Raw genomic sequence first — 17,790 nt, 5'->3', positions numbered from 1 at the left:
AATGAAACATTTGCCGGCAGTCGATTAAAGAAGTTTTACGTACGATACACTTTCGAAGCGACACTACTTCGCCTTAAGCTTCAAATAAAGAAATCCTTAAAACAGCTCTTACTAGAAGAAGTGGCCGAGTCCGGCCCTTAAATCAAGCGCTTAAATAGATTTATCATTCGATTACTTAGCCTTACGAAAGAGCAACGGAGCCAATACGCAAAAGTCTTTATGAGCAGTAATAAAGAGAGTAATTGAGTTATAAAAGCATGACTATACGTGAAAAAGAGACGAGTTTAAATTTGATTTTTAATTTTTTTTTCTTTATTTGAGTTTAGTTTTCCTTGTTTTCCTTCTTCTTATACTTTCTTTATTTCCTTCTTTGTATTAAAGAGCTTTACGTCATCATACCTATATGCTCCCGATCTATTATATACGAGCATGTTATATATACAAAGCGGACCCTACTCGAAGGCTGATCAAGAAGAGCATACGAAAAATCTATTGTATTAATTACTTAGCAAGCTGCCGACACGCGATAAAAACCTTTCCGACCTTATAACTTAAAGCTAAGTGGAATAGTACGAAAGCTTTCCGCAGCACCTTAAGCATTGCTTTCACTTTTCGAAGTCTTACCGATATTGCTACGACTCGAACCCTTCGTAAAACCATAAGTATTGCTACGGCTAGAACTTCGCGAAAAAGAACCACCGGTATTACCGCGATTAAAAGCTTAGCGGGCATTTCAGCGGAGCCTTTTCGCAATAAAAGGTGCTAGCGATTTTAAAAATAAAAATGAAAGAGACGAGGACTTTTTAGCAATCTATTATAATCAGATCGGAAAAGAATTATAAAAGGTTCGCAACATACACTTACGCAATTAAAAAAGTTACTTAGCAAAGTATTATTTCGATCTATTATAGCTAAGATCTAACGCAGCAAGTTTAATAAAGCTAAATCAGCGATAGCAGCGGCGGCAAGTAAGCGTAACGCCGGGACGAGACTTAAGCTAGCTAAAAGACCTTTAGCATTAGCGGCGGCAAGAAAAGCAGCGGCGATACGAGCTCGAAAAAAAGAAAAAGCATCATTAACTCGAAAAGCGAAAGCACGGCGAGTCTTTATAAAAAGGTTATTTGCAATTATATTTTTACGAAAAACATCGTCGGCCGTTTTAGTTCTATTATCTATAGCCGTCATCGTATCTATCAAAACTATATTAATACTAACGACTTTTACGAAAAGCTATCGAATCGGAGTTAAAACGAGTATAAAACGGAAAGTAAGATAACTTACGAAGATGCAAGTCGATTTAATAGCACGGCAACGCTCGCATTTAATAAAAGTATCGAAAGAGAAGATACACCGACTCGTAGCATTATCGATAGTTCGGCTTGCGTAGCTTACGCACCGAAAGCAAATCGAGAACATAATGTTTAAAAGAGGTTAATAGATAATAGATGCTAAAAGGAAGATAAAAGAGTATAAAGTTAATATAAAAAGAGGGTTGATTGTTTATAGCAAGAATTCGAGTATATATTGCCGCTTTTGTTTTCTTTATTACGTTATCGCTTTAAGCTTCGCGCTACCACCGATTCGGCAGTACGTCACTACTTAACCACTTAAACCGGCGCACGCTTGTCTTAATAATAATACTAACGCTCGAATTGATATTGTTCTTATAGTTAAATAAGAGTGCTATAAAAGATATAAAAAGGAGTTAGACCCGAAGGATTATCTTGCATTTTCGTTGCTATTCTTATCTTCTTTATTATATTATATACGCCTTATACTAATACCGATTCGGCGATGCATTATTAAGTAATACTTTAAGACCGTATTGCGACTATGCAATTCGGCTATATACTCGTCTTGCAAACCCAACCCTACCACTTTAATAAGAGGTGACTCGAAAGCGAGTCTAATTCGAAGAAGGGACGTATGTAATAGAGTTAAGGCTTTGTATTTGTTTTGTCTATGTATATAATACTAATGCTAAGCACCTTTGTTACGTGGATGCGCTGCATGCTCTGGCCCTGCTAAGCACGTGGTTAGGTCACGTGCAGGCTTTTATATAGACGAGTAGTTGGTTCCTTCTTAAACCGGCATTATATCACTACATAATACAATACACGTACTCATAGCACACATTCGAGTGTCCTTCGATCGTCCTCCTTTTCCCCCCTTATTCACTTACGATTCTATCATGGCTATATTCATATACATCTCTTGATTTGACGTTAGGTATATGTCGGAGCTCTTCCCCTCTACAATATTCTTATTATAGATTTAGCACTCGTAATCCTTTATTAAAGAAAAAGCTAAAGCATAACAGAGTCTTTAGCCCGCTCGTTGCACCGTAAGTGATTCGATAAGTACTTTCGTCTTGCTTTTATCTTAGAAAGCTTAAACTATTATATAAGACTTCTCGTATAGCGTAAGTATTCTTTTGCTTTTAATCTTATCAACAAACTTAAATCCGAAAATCTTAGCGCCTTTAGCGCGTAAGTCGATGCTCGAAATCACTTAAAAGATGCTTTAAGCTATTAATCTAGCTAATTCTTTTGCTTTAGACTCTTGAAATAATGCCTCGAAGCTCTTGATAATTCTTTTGGCTCGTAGCTTAGCTAAAAGCTTATAGTCCCGGCGTTCTTTATCGGTAATCAACACTTCGGAATCTTTAGTAAATAAAACGTAAGAATCGCTTTCCTCTTCGTCGAGCACGGTCGAAATACTAAGATCGTACTTCTAGTAAAGTATCTAGACTATTAGTATTATTGATCTTTAAGAATTGACAAGTTAAAGGTTAAAGGGGCTGTTTGCTGATCTTAGCGAGCTTCTTGGATTAAGCGACTTCGGTGGATTAAGCGAATGTTGAGATTTAAGCGAATTTCGCAATTCCAGCTCTTTTTCGCTTTCGCTTCTATCCTTTTCTTCCTCCGCTTCTACCTTAAGTACTTATAACTCCTTTAGCAGCTTTTCAACTTCAAAGTAATAAGGTTTTACTAAGGTTGACCTGAATTCCGTAAGTCTCGAACATGCTATTATGCACGTGTGCTCTTGCCTATTAAGCAGCTGAAAAAGGCCTTTCTACCTTTGGTTTTCCCGCTATACGAGTACTTATAAGCTAATAAAGAAGTCCAAAGTATGCTTCGTAACTAGCCCATTCTTCTTTTTAAGCGCGTCTTTAACTTGCTTTGCTGCGTAGCATTTTCGTACTTCCTTTATAGCTTTGTTGATAGCAGCAGCACGCTTTTAAGTAGACGCGGCAAGTCGATCTTATTCCGTCAGCTTTAATAAGGTCTTAAAAACGAAGAGTATAAAAACTAAGCTATTAGGTCTAGCTATATCGTTGATAGCTTTAATAGCTATTTAAAGCCGGTCTTCTTTTAAGGCCTTTAAGAGCTCTTTTATAACGATCTTAAAGGCGCGTCGCACAAGGACGTAATAGCGTTCTACTAGCCCGACGCTATAATAAGCTTTTACGAGCATCTGCTTTAAAGTGCTGCTAATACCTTTAAAGTAGCTTCGGAACGTTGCCGAATTAAAATTAGTTCCGAGATCGTGCACTACGTTTGTAAAAGGCCTGACGTAAGTATTAACTTAACATCGATTAAATCTTTTAAGTAAATGCTGTGCGAATATGCTTTTAAAAAAGGTAGCGGCTTGAAAATTAATAAAATCGCAAACGACGTGCAAGACGTTTTTGCCGTTAAAGTATATTATATCGACGTATACCGTGTTATTAAAGTCAATATTATCTTTAAGTCTGATATTAAACCTCTTTAAAGAGCGTTCGAATACTTAGCAATAATAGCAAAACTTTTAAATGTTGTAAAGCAAATCCCGTTTAAATTCGTGCCCGGCCCTCTTAAGAACAGCAGCAAATCGACTTGCTAAAAGGTGGCTAAAACGCTTATAAATAGTCCTTAATTGCTCTTCCGTAAAGTAGCAATAGACGGTCTCGCCTTCGATATTATAATAAATAGCAGCGTGCTTTTTACTTAATAGCATTTATACGTGCTTAAACATCCTTACTATTAGTATTTCCTTCTTTTTTTAGACTAGCACGTTCCGCAAGTTATCTAAGATCACTTTGTGCTTATCCATATCAACTAATAAAAATAAGAAAAGTACGTCGCTTTCTACAACGTAAAACTCCACTTGACTTAAAAGAGTGTCTAAAGTAACTGCTTTAATAGAAATAGCAAAGCCGATACCGTATTTAACGGACTTCTCTTTTGCTCGGGATATATTTAATTAAACCTCGAAGTACTTCTTTTAAAGTGCTCGTAGCTAAAGCAAGCTAGCGGTAAAGAAATTAGCTGCTCCGCTGTTAATCATAAGGCTTATAAATACGTTTTCAAAGTACTTAAAAGCTATATAGATCTCTGCTTTGCTCGTAAGCACGTTTTAAGTCTCGATTTAGCTAGTAAAAGCGTAGAATGCCGTTTAAATTTCTAGTTGTTTATATACCTCGTCAGCATCGAAAGTGCCGTAAGTAATCACAAAACCTTCCGATATATTAACGTAGCTGCCCGATTCGGGCGGCTCGTTTAATAGGCTTGCGATAAACTGATCGAATTCTTTCGTAAATACAAGTAGCAAACCTTCGATCGACGCTATATACTAAGAGAATTTGCTCTTCGTCACCTTTTTTGCGTCTTTAAAGCTCTAGAACTTAGCTACGAAAGCCTTGCGCTCGTCGAAGGTGTAGTTAGTGCTCTAGCAACTTAGCTTCTTGCAAACAAAACACCTTTTCTTACCTTTAATAGCCTTAGCAGCTTTCTTACTTCCGAAGTATTAGCGGTCCTAAATAAAACATTCGTATTCTTCGTCCAAATCGGAGTCAGCCTCTAAGGTATACTAAAAACAGGTGTGATCGTGTGGCTCGCTAAAGCTCGCGTAAGCTCTACTCGCTTTAGCGAAAGGTCGAGAGGTTTCAGTTGCAAATGCAATTGCTCGGCGGATATCGGCAATTACGGCGGTAAAAGTAAACGCAAGGTTCATTCGTGCAATCGTAGTCTTTAGCACGTTTTTATAAGCTGAATACAGCTTGTTAGCAAAACTTCGATCATCTTTCAAACTTAGTCGTAAAAAGCTTTAAATGCTTTTAAGCTCTTTAGCGAGCTTCTTAAAGCACTCGCTAAGCGAAGTCCTTAGATTCTCTTTCTTGATTAAATCTAACGAAATTTCCTTTTAACGGTCGTATTTTGCTTGCCGCCGATAATCAGTCTCGAAGTAGTCCTTTACCGCAATAGCGTTTGCTTTAAACGTAAGAAGCTTAGCTTTGATCATATGATTATAATAAAAGGTTATAGCTTTTTTCGTAAGCATAATTAAGAACGCTATTAAATAATCGTCGGATATCAAGCTATATCGACTTGCTTAGTTAGCGAAAATACTTAATTGAGTCTTAAAGTCATCGTCGAGTCTTGAATACTTTAGTTCCTTAAGAAAGCTTCTTGCAAATAAAGCCAACTCTTTTACTTTTAAGTGAAGGTCCGTTGCTTTTATCTTAAGGAAATCGTCTTTATTATCGTTAAAAGCGCTTGAAGTGCCGTACGCAAACGTATTGTGCTTAGCTAATAGTCGGATCGGTAAAAGGTTACCGATATAGTTGCCGGTGGTCCGTCCTCTTTTAAAGTCTTTAAAAAGCTTATTTCCGAATCCGAAGTCCTTTAAAAGTCCGTTTCCGAATCCTTTTAATAGTGTAGAAGCACCCAAAAAGATGTGCTGTATAAAAGCCTGGCTTTGACTCTTTGAGGCTGGACCTCATGGTCTTACAAAGAAATGTCAGAAAAGGTAAGTGGAAAGCTCGTTAATTATTCTAGCTAAAAGATATATGCCCTTTTATAAAAGATAAGTCCGTCTAGTGTGGCCCTAATAGCTATAGCAAGTACCTTATCAAGCAAAGTGTTTACATCCGTCCTTTTATAAAATAAGTAAGCGCTTCCGCTTACTATTAAGCAAAAAGAAAAAAAAAAAGTATAAAAGAAAAAAAAAATCTAGTATATAAAAAAAAAAAGAAAGTATTTTATCTTTAAATTCTAAATATTTAAACTACGCTTCGGCAGCTTCTTTATAATCTCTTTCCGTGCTTACGTCTTTAACTCCTTCGTTTTTCTTAAGCTAAGAAAGTCTTTTTTTTTTAACGAGGCTAGCATTAAATAATAATGTGCTAGCAATAGCATTTTTAAAAGTAAAAGAGCGCGTATCGTTCTTGCGCTTATTAATAGCATCGTTAATAAGTGTGAATTTAGCCGACGAAAGATTAGCGAAGCTAAAATAAAGTTCGGAGTTATTAATTAAATCGTCTTCGTCTTTAAGCAAGTCAGCTAAAGCTTTTATAACTTTATCGAATGCGCGGTTTAAAGATTCCGGTTAAAAAGATAATACTTTAAGATCGTCGATTTAGCTCGTAAACCGTAGTTCACGAGTAGATTTCGCACTTTTCAGATTAATTTTTATATTTAAATCGAAGTCGTTAAAAGACAACTTAATCGATCGTAAGCTCTTTTTAAAATCTTTTAACTTATCGGCGTTTATAAAGTCGTTAGCTTAACGGCTCTTGCTTTTAAAAAAAGACTTAGCTCCGTAAATCTTAGCTTTAGCATCCAAGACAATAGCAAATCCTTTTTTAAATGCCGAAAACAACTTCTTTTTATGCTTAATAAAGTATTTTTAAAACTAAGTCCGAAACATAATAAAGATAACGATTAATTCTTTTATTACTCGAAGTTCGTTTTAATTTATTCTTTCGATTAAAGCTTTTAATGTGACGACACGCCAGGTCTCCTGGACGCACTTTATATGCGCCAAGCTACTTCCCTCCTTTTTTCCTTCGTATTCTCTCATTCTCCGCTTTTGACCTATAAACCATGGTTCACGAGTCCTTAGCGCTCTTACCTTCGTATATATAAACCTTAGCTACCTTCGACCTTTACACTCGGTAATTATTGATTTTAAATTATTACTTTAAGATTCTCTTAAGCTCTTATATGATCCCCGCGCTCTCGTGAGTTCTTTTAAGTAATCGCTTAAGGTCGTCACATTATCAACAATTACCTTACTCCGCCGGGAACGGCTTTAATAATATTCCTCTTTTTTAAAATTCTTTAGTAATTGGACGTCAAAACACTTAAACGACTTTAACGGTTACGAAAAGGCCTATTCTAAGTATAATTTAAAAAATAGCACTTATACAATATAGCAACCTTCGCCTTACGAATAAAATCCTCCGCACTCTTCTTAAAGCTGCTCTAGCAGCTCCCTCTTCCTCCTTTATAGCCTAATCAGCAATTCCTTTTACTTAAAAAGAAGCTATTAATAAGCAAGACGATAAAGATGATCCTTCGGCCCTTATCAACCTTGAAAAAGCTTTGGCTTAATACTAAGCTCTTTTCTAGTCTTAATAAAAGGCCGCTAAACTTAAAAAGCTCTTCGCAGATATAAAAACCCGCAACGAAAAGCTCGATAAAAGCGCTAGCGAACAAAAAACCTTCGTTAAAAAAGCTAAAAAAAAAGCCCGGCGAGCTCGAAAGAAACTGGACCAGCTTTAAGCGGTCTTGCTAACTACGGAACGCCCGTTAAAGCCTTTTTAAGTTTTCTTCGAAGATAATTCCAAAAGCAAGGAGCTATATAAGCTTTCGGTCCTTTAAGCCACTCCTTTTACTTATAAAACCGCTAACCCTCGCCGCTTTTTCGCCGACGACGATAAACCACTTTCTCTTTATAAGCCAACCAACTTTCGCACTTTAGTTAAGTTTAACACTCTTAAAGCTTCTTTCTTAGCTTCTTAAGGTCGCGCTCGTATCGAGCGAATCCTTAACCTTAAACAAAAGCTTTTAAACAGCGTAAGCTACCGAGCACGTCATTAGCAAGCTCGCGTTTTTAATAATTTAAAAGCTTTCGAAAAATACTTTTTTATAAAACGCTAACGCAAAAACTACGTCTTTAACTAAACCGAAGGAATAGCCTACTTGTTTTTAGCCTTTTTAATCATAAATCGTAGCAATTTCGTAACCGCTTCGAAACTCGTTTAGATCGCTTTCAAGTTCTTGAACGACCTCGTTAAAAAAGCCAAAGCGTTAATTAAGTTCGAAAAACTTTATATAAAGCTTAACTAGCAATTTTAAGACTTTTACTTTGTTTTTTCGAAGCTTGCCGCTACCGCTGAAATCAAAGATAAAAACCGATTACGTAAAGCCTTGCGTTCCAAGATCATTAAAACGCTACGCGACTAGCTTTATTTAAAATTTGCTAAGACTACAACTTTTAAAGACTTTTAAACCGCCGTCCAACAATTAGCTATTGGCCAATACGCGTCTGCAAAGCTCTACGATGCTCCATAAGCTAAATATAATATTTAATTCGCGAAAAGCTTTTATAATAGAGCTCGTACCGAATCCCGTTCGGCTTAAAGAGCAGCGGTCAAGCAAATCACTTATTACGAAAACCGCCAAGGTAGCTTAGCCCTCGTCTCCTTCCTTACCTTTTAGCGCCAAACCTTTAATAGCTTTAGCGCTAATGCAAATCGATCCAATCGATTTAATAAATTCTTTTCTTTCGGAAACGCCTTTAAGTCAATAATCAAAACCCTTAGATCGTCCCGCAAGAACCCGAATACGCCGAAGCTCTTTCGCTACCACTTAATCAACGAGATAAAATACGGCGCTAGACTCGAATACGGCCTTTATTCGGATAACTCGGACGATAAGCTTTATTCCGACGCTCTTAAGAATCATTAAGAGCTCCTTTTTATTAACCCCGACGCTCCCGATAATAAAAGAAACGTCGAGGCCTAAGCAAAGCCTCTTTCTTAAGCCAGCTTCGAAATATGCGATACCTCGACCTTACGAAGCTTTTTAGTGGCAAAGCTATAACTATACTCGTCACCTTTATTAAGAATGGCCTTTCGTACAAAGTATTTGCTCTGCTCGACTTAAAAGCTAATAAGTACGCGCTAATTAATTTAGCGCTATTCAAATCACTTTCTTTTTTTCTTAAGCTTTTAATTTAACCCTTCTCGGCCCTATTCTTTATCAAATCATATAATAAAGCTCGTAAAGCTATTATCTTACATTTTGCACTTCTTAACCTTACGGTTGATAAGCGCGTCTAATCTTTTACTTCTTTTTTTATTATTAACTTTAAAAATCATAGCGTGATCTTCGGACGAGCATAGCTAGCTAAGCACTAGATTCTCTTCGATTGCGCTCGCCGCAAGCTTTATTAGCTTCGTTTTAACCCTCCGACCGCCATTTACGTTAAACTTATTAAGATTACACACTTTAACTAGCGTAAAGTAAACGCTCGTTATTAATACGACGTTAATAAGCGTAATCGAGCCTTAGACCGCCTTTAAAAAGCTTACGACGCTAATTCATTCGTAAACTATAATTTATAAGCGGATTAAGCAGCAATAATAATCGCTAAATCACTTCTTTCTTTTTAAAATCGTCCTCTTTCTTTTCGGAATCGTCTTCTTTCCGCTTTCTTTTCCAAGATCGTTAAACCCTTTTTTTCTATTTACCTTTTCGTAAAGCCGTTACTTCTTCGCTTTACGAAAAACACCTTTTTTAAAGACTACGCTAAATCAATATCTTAAATAAACCGTAAGCTTATATTAACCGACGCCGCTTTTATAAAACCTTTTTTACTCGTTAAGCGCTCTTATTAAAAATCCAAGCACAAAATTAATAAAAACTTTAAAATCAACGGCGTTTCCGAACACGCTTTTTATATGATCGCTCGCTAAAAAAACGTAAAACTATTCTTTACGTCCTTTTACGAGCTCGATTGCTTAATCTTCGAGCGTCAAACGATTGCTTTTACTTAAGCTAACTATTAAGCAGCGCTAACACGCTTTACTAACGGTTCTATCTCTGCTATTAACTTTGCAACGGAACTGTTAGAGCTTATTAACGACCCTCTTATCCTTTTCGAATACTTCGATTATATACACGTATTTTCTAAAGCTGCTAGCAACGTGCTAGCATTATATAAGCTTTACGATTATAAAATCGAGCTTCTCGAAAGGAAAAAGAAGGCGCTTCGGTACTCCTTATTATATAAGATGTCGATCCTTAAGCTAAAGCTTATTAAAGCCTATCTTATCGACAATCTTAATAAAGGTTTTATCGAACCTTTAATAGCGCTATTTGCAGCTCTAGTCTTATTTGCTAAAAAGTAAGACGGTTCTTTCTGCTTTTGCATTAACTTCCGCGCGCTAAACAACTTTATTCGTAAAAATCGATACCCTTTCCTTTTAATCGATAAGACCTTCGTACGTCTTTTAAAAGCTAAAATCTTTACGAAACTCGATATTCGGCAAGCCTTTTATAAAATACGGATAGACCCAGCTTTAAAAGAGCTTACAACATTTAGAACACGCTACGGTGCTTACAAATGCAAAGTTTTTTTATTCGAATTGACTAATAGACTCGCTACTTATCAACGCTATATAAATAACCTCCTTTTCGACTTTTTAAATATCTTTTGCACGGTATATTTAAACGATATCTTAATCTACTCTTCCGACCTTTTAAAGCACGCTAGCTACGTCCGCTAAGTTCTTTAACGACTTAACGACGCTAGCTTTTAAGCCGATATTAAAAAGTGCGAATTTAATATTATTAAAATAAAATACTTAAGCTTTATTATCTTTACCGAAAGCTTAAAAGTAGATCCGGATAAGACGTCGATAATAAAGCATTAAGCGCTCTTTACAACCGTTAAAAGCGTTTAAAGCTTCTTTAGATTTTGCAATTTTTACCGCCGATTCATTCGAAACTACGGCGTAATCGCAAAGCTTTTAATGTACTTAACTAAGGCTAACGTTCCTTTTTCATTTAATTCTTAATATCAAAAAAGCTTCGACTTCTTAAAGCTCGCTTTAATTATTACGCTAATCTTATAGCATTATAATTAAAACCTCTTTTATATATTAAAGACTAACGCTTTCGACGGCGTAATCGCTTTAGTCTTTTCTTAAAAGCATAGTTCCGATTAGCTATCAGTCGCTTACTACTTTAAAACTATAGCTCCCGCTAAGCTTAACTACGTCGTCCACGATAAAAAGATGCTAGCTATTATACGTTCTTTTAATAATTTCCGCGCCGAACTCGCCGGCTCCTTTTATTAGGTTCAAGTAATCATCGACTATAAAGCTTTAAAGTACTTTATAACCTTTAAGACCCTTAACGCCCGTCAAGCACGCTAAGCAGAGCTCTTCTCCGACTATAACTTTATTATTACGTATAAACCAAGTAAAGACAACCTTTTAGCTAACGCGCTAACACGTCGCACCGAAAAGCTCCCTTCTTAAAACAGCCTTAAGCGCATCTAACGCTTGCAAACGCTGCTTCGCGCCGACAACGTTAACCTACGACTCTTAACCGAAGAGCTACGCTAACCTACGCCTTCGAAGACCGCCGTCATTATCGAAAAGATCGCGAAGCTCTCATCGATATTCCGAATTATTAACTAAGTCTTAAAAGCTAATCGGACCGCTTTTAGTTTCATAGCACTTCGAATTCAAGCTTCTAAAGCTAAGTCCTTACCCGTAAACTATAGTTTACGAGCTAAACTTATTATAAAAAGCGACCTGCTGCTTTATAACGGCCGCTTATTAGTTCCCGACGTTTAAAACTTGCGCTCGTTACTCGTCCGAAAAGTCTACGATCAAGTATTTACGGCATACCTTAGCTTTTGCAAAACCTATAAGCTCTTTGCAGCATAGTATTACTAGCACGGTATAGCCAGATTCGTCAACTAGTACTACCGCAATTGCCACGCTTGCAAACGAGCTTTAATGCTTCGCGATAAGAAACTTAGTTTGCTTTAACCTCTTTCGATCTTTTCGCGCCTTTAAAAGCACGTCATTATAGATTTTTATAGCTTTAATAAAAACAAATACAGCTACGATAACGTCCTTATAATAATCGACCGCTTTTTTAAGCAAGCAATCTCGATTCTTTATCATAAGTCCATCGACGCTAAAAGCCTCGCTAAGCTTTATATCTACTATATCTATAAGTATTTTAAAGCTCTTTTAACATTGACTTCTAATAAAAGACCTTAATACTAGTCCGAGTTCTAAAAAAAATTTAATAAGATTTTCGGCATCAAATTGACCTTTAGCACCGCCGCATACTTTAAGACTAACGGTTAAACCGAAATCTATAACTAGTACTTGCAAAAGCGCCTTCGTCCTTTCGTAAGCTATTACCAAAACGATTAGAATAAGTTCCTTTTTATAATAGACTTCGCTTAATTAACGCTCTCTTACGACTTTTTCGGCGGCCTTTCCTTTTTTAAAGTAATTCACGGCTACGCTCTTCGGACCACTTAGAATTAAAGCTTAAAACGATTTAACGACCAAACCCTTTTTCGCAAGCTCAACCAAAACGAAGCTCGCGCTTACGCTAACCGCCACCTCGAAGCTTAGACCCTCGCTAAAAAGCACCTTTAGCGCGCTCAAGACCGCATAGCTAAATAAGCTAATAAATCAAAGCGCTCGGTTAACTTCGACGTTAATAATAAGGTTTAATTAAACATACGCTCGTTCTTTACCTCCCGATCGTTAAAAAAGCTCGATAACCCGACGAACGGACCGTTCGAGATTACCGATAACGTCTATAATAGCTTTAAACTCAAGCTCTTCGAGTTAATAAAGGTTCACTTAGTCTTCTACCTCGAACGGCTACAAAAAGCACTTAACGACCCTACCCTCGAGCAAATTATTTCTAAACCTAACTCGATTAATATTATTAGCGAACTTGAATACGAAATAAAGAACATCTTAACCGTGCGCTAAACCAAAAAGCACTTTAAATACCGCGCTTCTTAGCTCGGCCGCGATATTGACCTTACTTAATACCCCGCCTCCGACTTTATATACGCTCCTTTCAAGGTACGTGACTTCCACTTAAAACACAAAGAGCTCCTCGGCCCTTCCGCGAAGCTCTTCGAATAAATCAAGGCTTATTCGAACGGTATTAATAATTACGATCACTTAAATAATAATAAAGCAATAGATAAACGCTCGAGGACGAGCTTTTTTCGAACAAGAGGGTAATATGACGACACGCCAGGTCTCTTGGACGCACTTTACATGCGCTAAGCTACTTTCCTCTTTTTTTCCTTCGTATTTTCTTATTCCTCGCTTTTGACTTATAAACCATAGTTCACGAGTCCTTGGCGCTCTTACCTTCGTATATATAAACCTCAGCTACCTTCGACCTCTATACTCGGTAGTTGTTGATTCTAAGTCATTACTTTAAGATTCTCCTGAGCTCCTATATGATCCCCGCGCTCCCGTGAGTTCCTTCAGGTAATCGCTTAAGGTCGTCACATTTAATACGAAACTAACGTAGTCCAATTGGATTATAGCGGCGAAAGGCTAGCTTGATTTATTAATAACTCTTTACCGAAAAATTAACGGCATACGTCTTAAGACGATCGTGCAAGCGTACTTTGCAAAGCTGACTTTATTTTTTAATATATTATCGTTTAATAAAGCGATATAGTTATTAAAGAAGATAGCTTATCCGCAAAAAGCATTTTAAAAAGCGTTTATATTTAAGAAAACACTTTGTTTCGTAATAACGGATATAAAAGTAGCGAAATTACTAATTATAACGAAAGATTAACGCGGCGCAATGTTTTTAAAAGCATTTAAGGTTTTCGATTTAAGTTTAAAAGCTTTTCATTTAACGGTCTTTTTAAGCGTAATATCGTAAGTATAGCTTTAAGGCCAAATAGCTAAGCTTCCGATCTAAGTCTTTACGCCGTAAAGCATTAAGTAATAATTTAAAACTCTGTCTTTTACTCGTAAACTACGGTTTACGAATCGTTTAATATCAGCGTCGTATTTAATCGCAATTATTCGAGCATTATTATTGCATTTAAAAAGCTAAAAAGGTTTCGAGTAAACGATAAGCTTATAATTTCCGTCTCGGCGATTAAGCAAAGCGGCAAAGTACAACTTATAATAGCTTCGAAAGACTTGCTAAATTAAAAAGTGCACCATATTAAAGAGTATACTAATCGGGGCTTCTTTTAAGTCATTAGTCCGAAAGTAATAAAAGTATATTTGAATCTTTTTATTTATAATAATAAAAAAAGTTTAATTGCCGTACTTGTTGTTCAAGAAAAAAGCTCTTAACATAAGCTAAACTTTCGTATAGCTACTTGCATCCATAGTATTAAAAGGGCTATTCTTTTAAGCGGTGCCCATCAAGCTAATGCTTTAATTCAGCTTGTTAAAAGACATCGGCTTAGCTTTAAACTTAAAAAAGCTTAAGCTAGATATTCTTTTAGCTAAAATACTACTTTTAGTCTTAATAGCGAATATCGATTAATTGCTCGAATAAAGCATAAAGTTATTAAAAGCGTTGATTTAAAAGGCTTCGATAAATCGACACAAATTAAAACGGATTATTACTATTATAAAGCCTTTCGTAATTAGCTTAAAGTATTTAACGTATTCGAAAGTATAAACTTCGCAAAAGACTCCTTCTAATAAGTCGGTAGCAAACGGTAAGACTTTGCGGCTAAAGCGGAGCTTCGTTTAAACGTCCAAGTTAAAAAATTCTTTAAATTTATCTTTAAATTTTAATACGTTTTTCACCTTTTAAAAGACTTTTATGCAATCGCAATCGTCGTCGTTAAAGCTTAAATTAAAGATCTCGAATAGCAAAAAGTAGTTTATTACCTTGCTTTTTTCCTTATTTACCTTCACTTAGCTACGACGGTCGAAAAGTCGTAAGATCGCGTTATTAGAAAATTCGTTTTTTAAAAGCTTGCGGATCTAACTAATAGCTTTTTTAATTGATTCCGCGGCAATTTAAAAAGCATTATCGATATTCTCGTTTAGATTCAAGCGATTAAAAGCTGATTAATAAAAGTCTTAGCAAAAGTTAATAAAAGTTACGTCTATACTTATAAGATCCTTAATCTCGACGAGTCTTAAGCAGCGGTTCGATACAACTTTAGCTAGTTCGTATTCGAAGCTGTCTCTTTTTTTAATAAGTAGTATTAATAACAGCTGGTTTTCGAAAGGGTCGCGTTGCATTTCAAGTTTAAAAGCTACAAAAAAGCTCGCGTCGATAGACTTGCGTAAAGTAAACATAATCGAAGCAATTAGTTTAGCGTTCGAAGCTCTATTAGCAAAGAATGACGTCGATCTTTAAAATAAAGCTAATAATAACGAAAGGCGCGTAATAAGTAATTTAAGCAAAAGAGTTTTAAAAGCAAAAGGTTGACTTGATCTTGCTTTAATTGCTAAATCATCTTTTACTCGTAAACTATAGTTTACGAATAGAGTTTCGAATTTAAGCTCTTTTTGCAAGACGAAATTCTAAGTCTAATTTTCGTCGACAAACTTTATACGTTTCTTAAGCTCGTCGTATTCGCTTTTAATATTGTCGAAAGCCAAAATCAACAAGCTATATAATAAAACTTCTAATCCTAGCTTTTTTAAGAGTCCTTCGTCAAAAATAGCGATCTCATCCTTTTATTTAATATTATTTTTATCTTCTATAGTTTAGCAAATGAAGTTGATTATCGTAGCATTAAACTTAATAAACTTGCGTCTTCAAGCTATATTAGCTATAGTCTTTTAAAAAGCGACGTAAGCAACAATATAATAATTGATAACCTAGATAGCGTAAGCGTTAAAAGTGTAATTCTTTAAAATAACGCTTAGTTAGCGAGCGCTGCGGATTAAAGTGCATATAGCCTTAAGATAATCGTTATATAGCAATTAGCTTTAAGCGCCGTCGAAAGCTTTTTTAATTCGTTTATATCTTTCGGCGTTTTTATTGCGTAAAGAATAAATAACGATGACTTTGATAATAAACTGGTTGTAAGCCGAAAAAAAGTCTTCGGCGTTTATATTTTTTCTTGCGCATTCGGCTCGTAAGAACTAATCGTATTGCAAAATCAAGTTATTTTCCTTTCTTAATCTATTATTAAAGTCGAAAGTTGTTACTTTAAGCATAGCTAATTGATTAAAGTTGCTTATTTAACGGTAAGTCTAAAAGAACTTATCGAAAGTCTTAATAACTCGTTTTTCGAACTTTAGCTCGAAATTCGATTATCGAGCTAAAGCAGCTTGCTTTTCGCTTATTAATAGGCTAAAAAGTGCATCCCGGACAAAGGCTTCTCTTTTAGCGGCGGCTAACTTAAAAAGCATATTTAACTCGTAAACTACGGTTTACGAGCTAAATATAAGATAGCGGAATAAAGCTGATAATAATAATGATTGATTAAGTAATAATTAAGGTCGTTAGTATTAGCGTAATATTATATAATTATAAAAAAGAAATAATAATAATATTATTATAATTATTGTTATATAAAAAAAGAAAATATTAAAAAAAAAAAGGAAAGAGCTTTCTTATATAAGTACATTTATAAAAAGGACCTATTCTTTCCAATAGCAATTCACCTTCGAATACACGTAATTAAGCACGCTTAAAATAAAAGAACAATTTTAAATAAAAAATAAAAAATAGCCGTATAAGCTTAAACAAATGAAAAACAATCAAATAATAAGAACAATCTATATAAAATAAGTGAATAGCTAGTAAAGTGAAAAGAATAAAAAAAGAATAGAGAATATAATAAAAAGCAAGTCCAAAAGTAAAAGAACAAACGTAAGAAATACCTTTTTTTATTAAAATAAAAAAAATAATTATTAGAGCACGTCCCTTTATAAAATAAGTATAAAACAAAAAAAGGATAAAAACGTAAGAAAAAACAAAGTAAAAGAAACAAACTAAAAAACAATTTTATAAGCTAATTTTTGTTTTTTCGAAAGTATTAAAAGAATGATTTGGAAGTTAATAGACTTAGGTCTAAAGGTCACTTTTAAATTAAGTGGTTTACTTTTGCCGTCGTCGGAAGGCTCGTATTTATTAAAGTCCGAATCGTTTAAAAAGCCCGAATTTTCTTTTTTTTTTTTTTTGTCGTCTTTATTAAAAAAAAAAAAGGTTTAATCGCGGCGGTAAAATCGCTTAAAGCGGTTGGCTGCAAAAGTGCTTTTAAGCTTAATCTTATCGGTTTTTTAAAGTTTATAATATCTTTTATCGTAAGCCTTAAAAACGATATAAAGTCTTAGCTACTTGTAATCTAGCTTAGTATCCGCGGACATATCGATGCTTCGTTTAACGTCGTAAAAAAGTACTAGGTCTTTTTCTTTAATAAATTCCGACTTTAAAACTTTGATTCGTTTTTAAATAGCTTTAGCGATAAATCGATAGCGCTTTTTTTTTAAAATGATCTCGTCGATATCTTCGTCTTAAAGTTTTAATTATTTAAACTTTATAGCAAGCAAATTAGCGCGAGATCGAACCTTTTGCTAAAGTAATAACTTTTAAACTAGCTATCGTGATTTTAAAAGTAGCTTAGCTTCCCGTCCGTAGTTCAAAAAGAAAAAGGTAACTTTAATAAATACGTATATTAATATCCGGACCGCAAAAAGCATCTTATTAAATTTACGAACCTAATCCTTGAATCTTTCGTTTGTAACTTTCGATAAGCTATCTAAGATGTCTTTATAGCTTTTTTTAATTATTCTATTAGCCTTTAAATTATAGCTTAAGATTTAGACCTTCTTGATTTCGTATTTAATAGCGAAGGCTTTAGCAATTGCTTTATTTTCGAGTCTTCTATCGATAATTAATCTTTCGAATAGTTTATAACGGTAAACGATATCCTTTTAAAAGAACTTAGCAATAGATTCGGCGTTAGCTAATCGAAGTAATCGCTTTTTTAGCTATTTAAATAAATCTTTTT

The sequence above is a fragment of the Drepanopeziza brunnea genome, assembly GCF_022702325.1.
Source record: "Drepanopeziza brunnea f. sp. 'multigermtubi' strain 214-2 chromosome Unknown ctg2, whole genome shotgun sequence".
NCBI lineage: Eukaryota > Fungi > Ascomycota > Leotiomycetes > Helotiales > Drepanopezizaceae > Drepanopeziza > Drepanopeziza brunnea.
Note: the sequence above shows the minus strand (reverse complement) of the source record.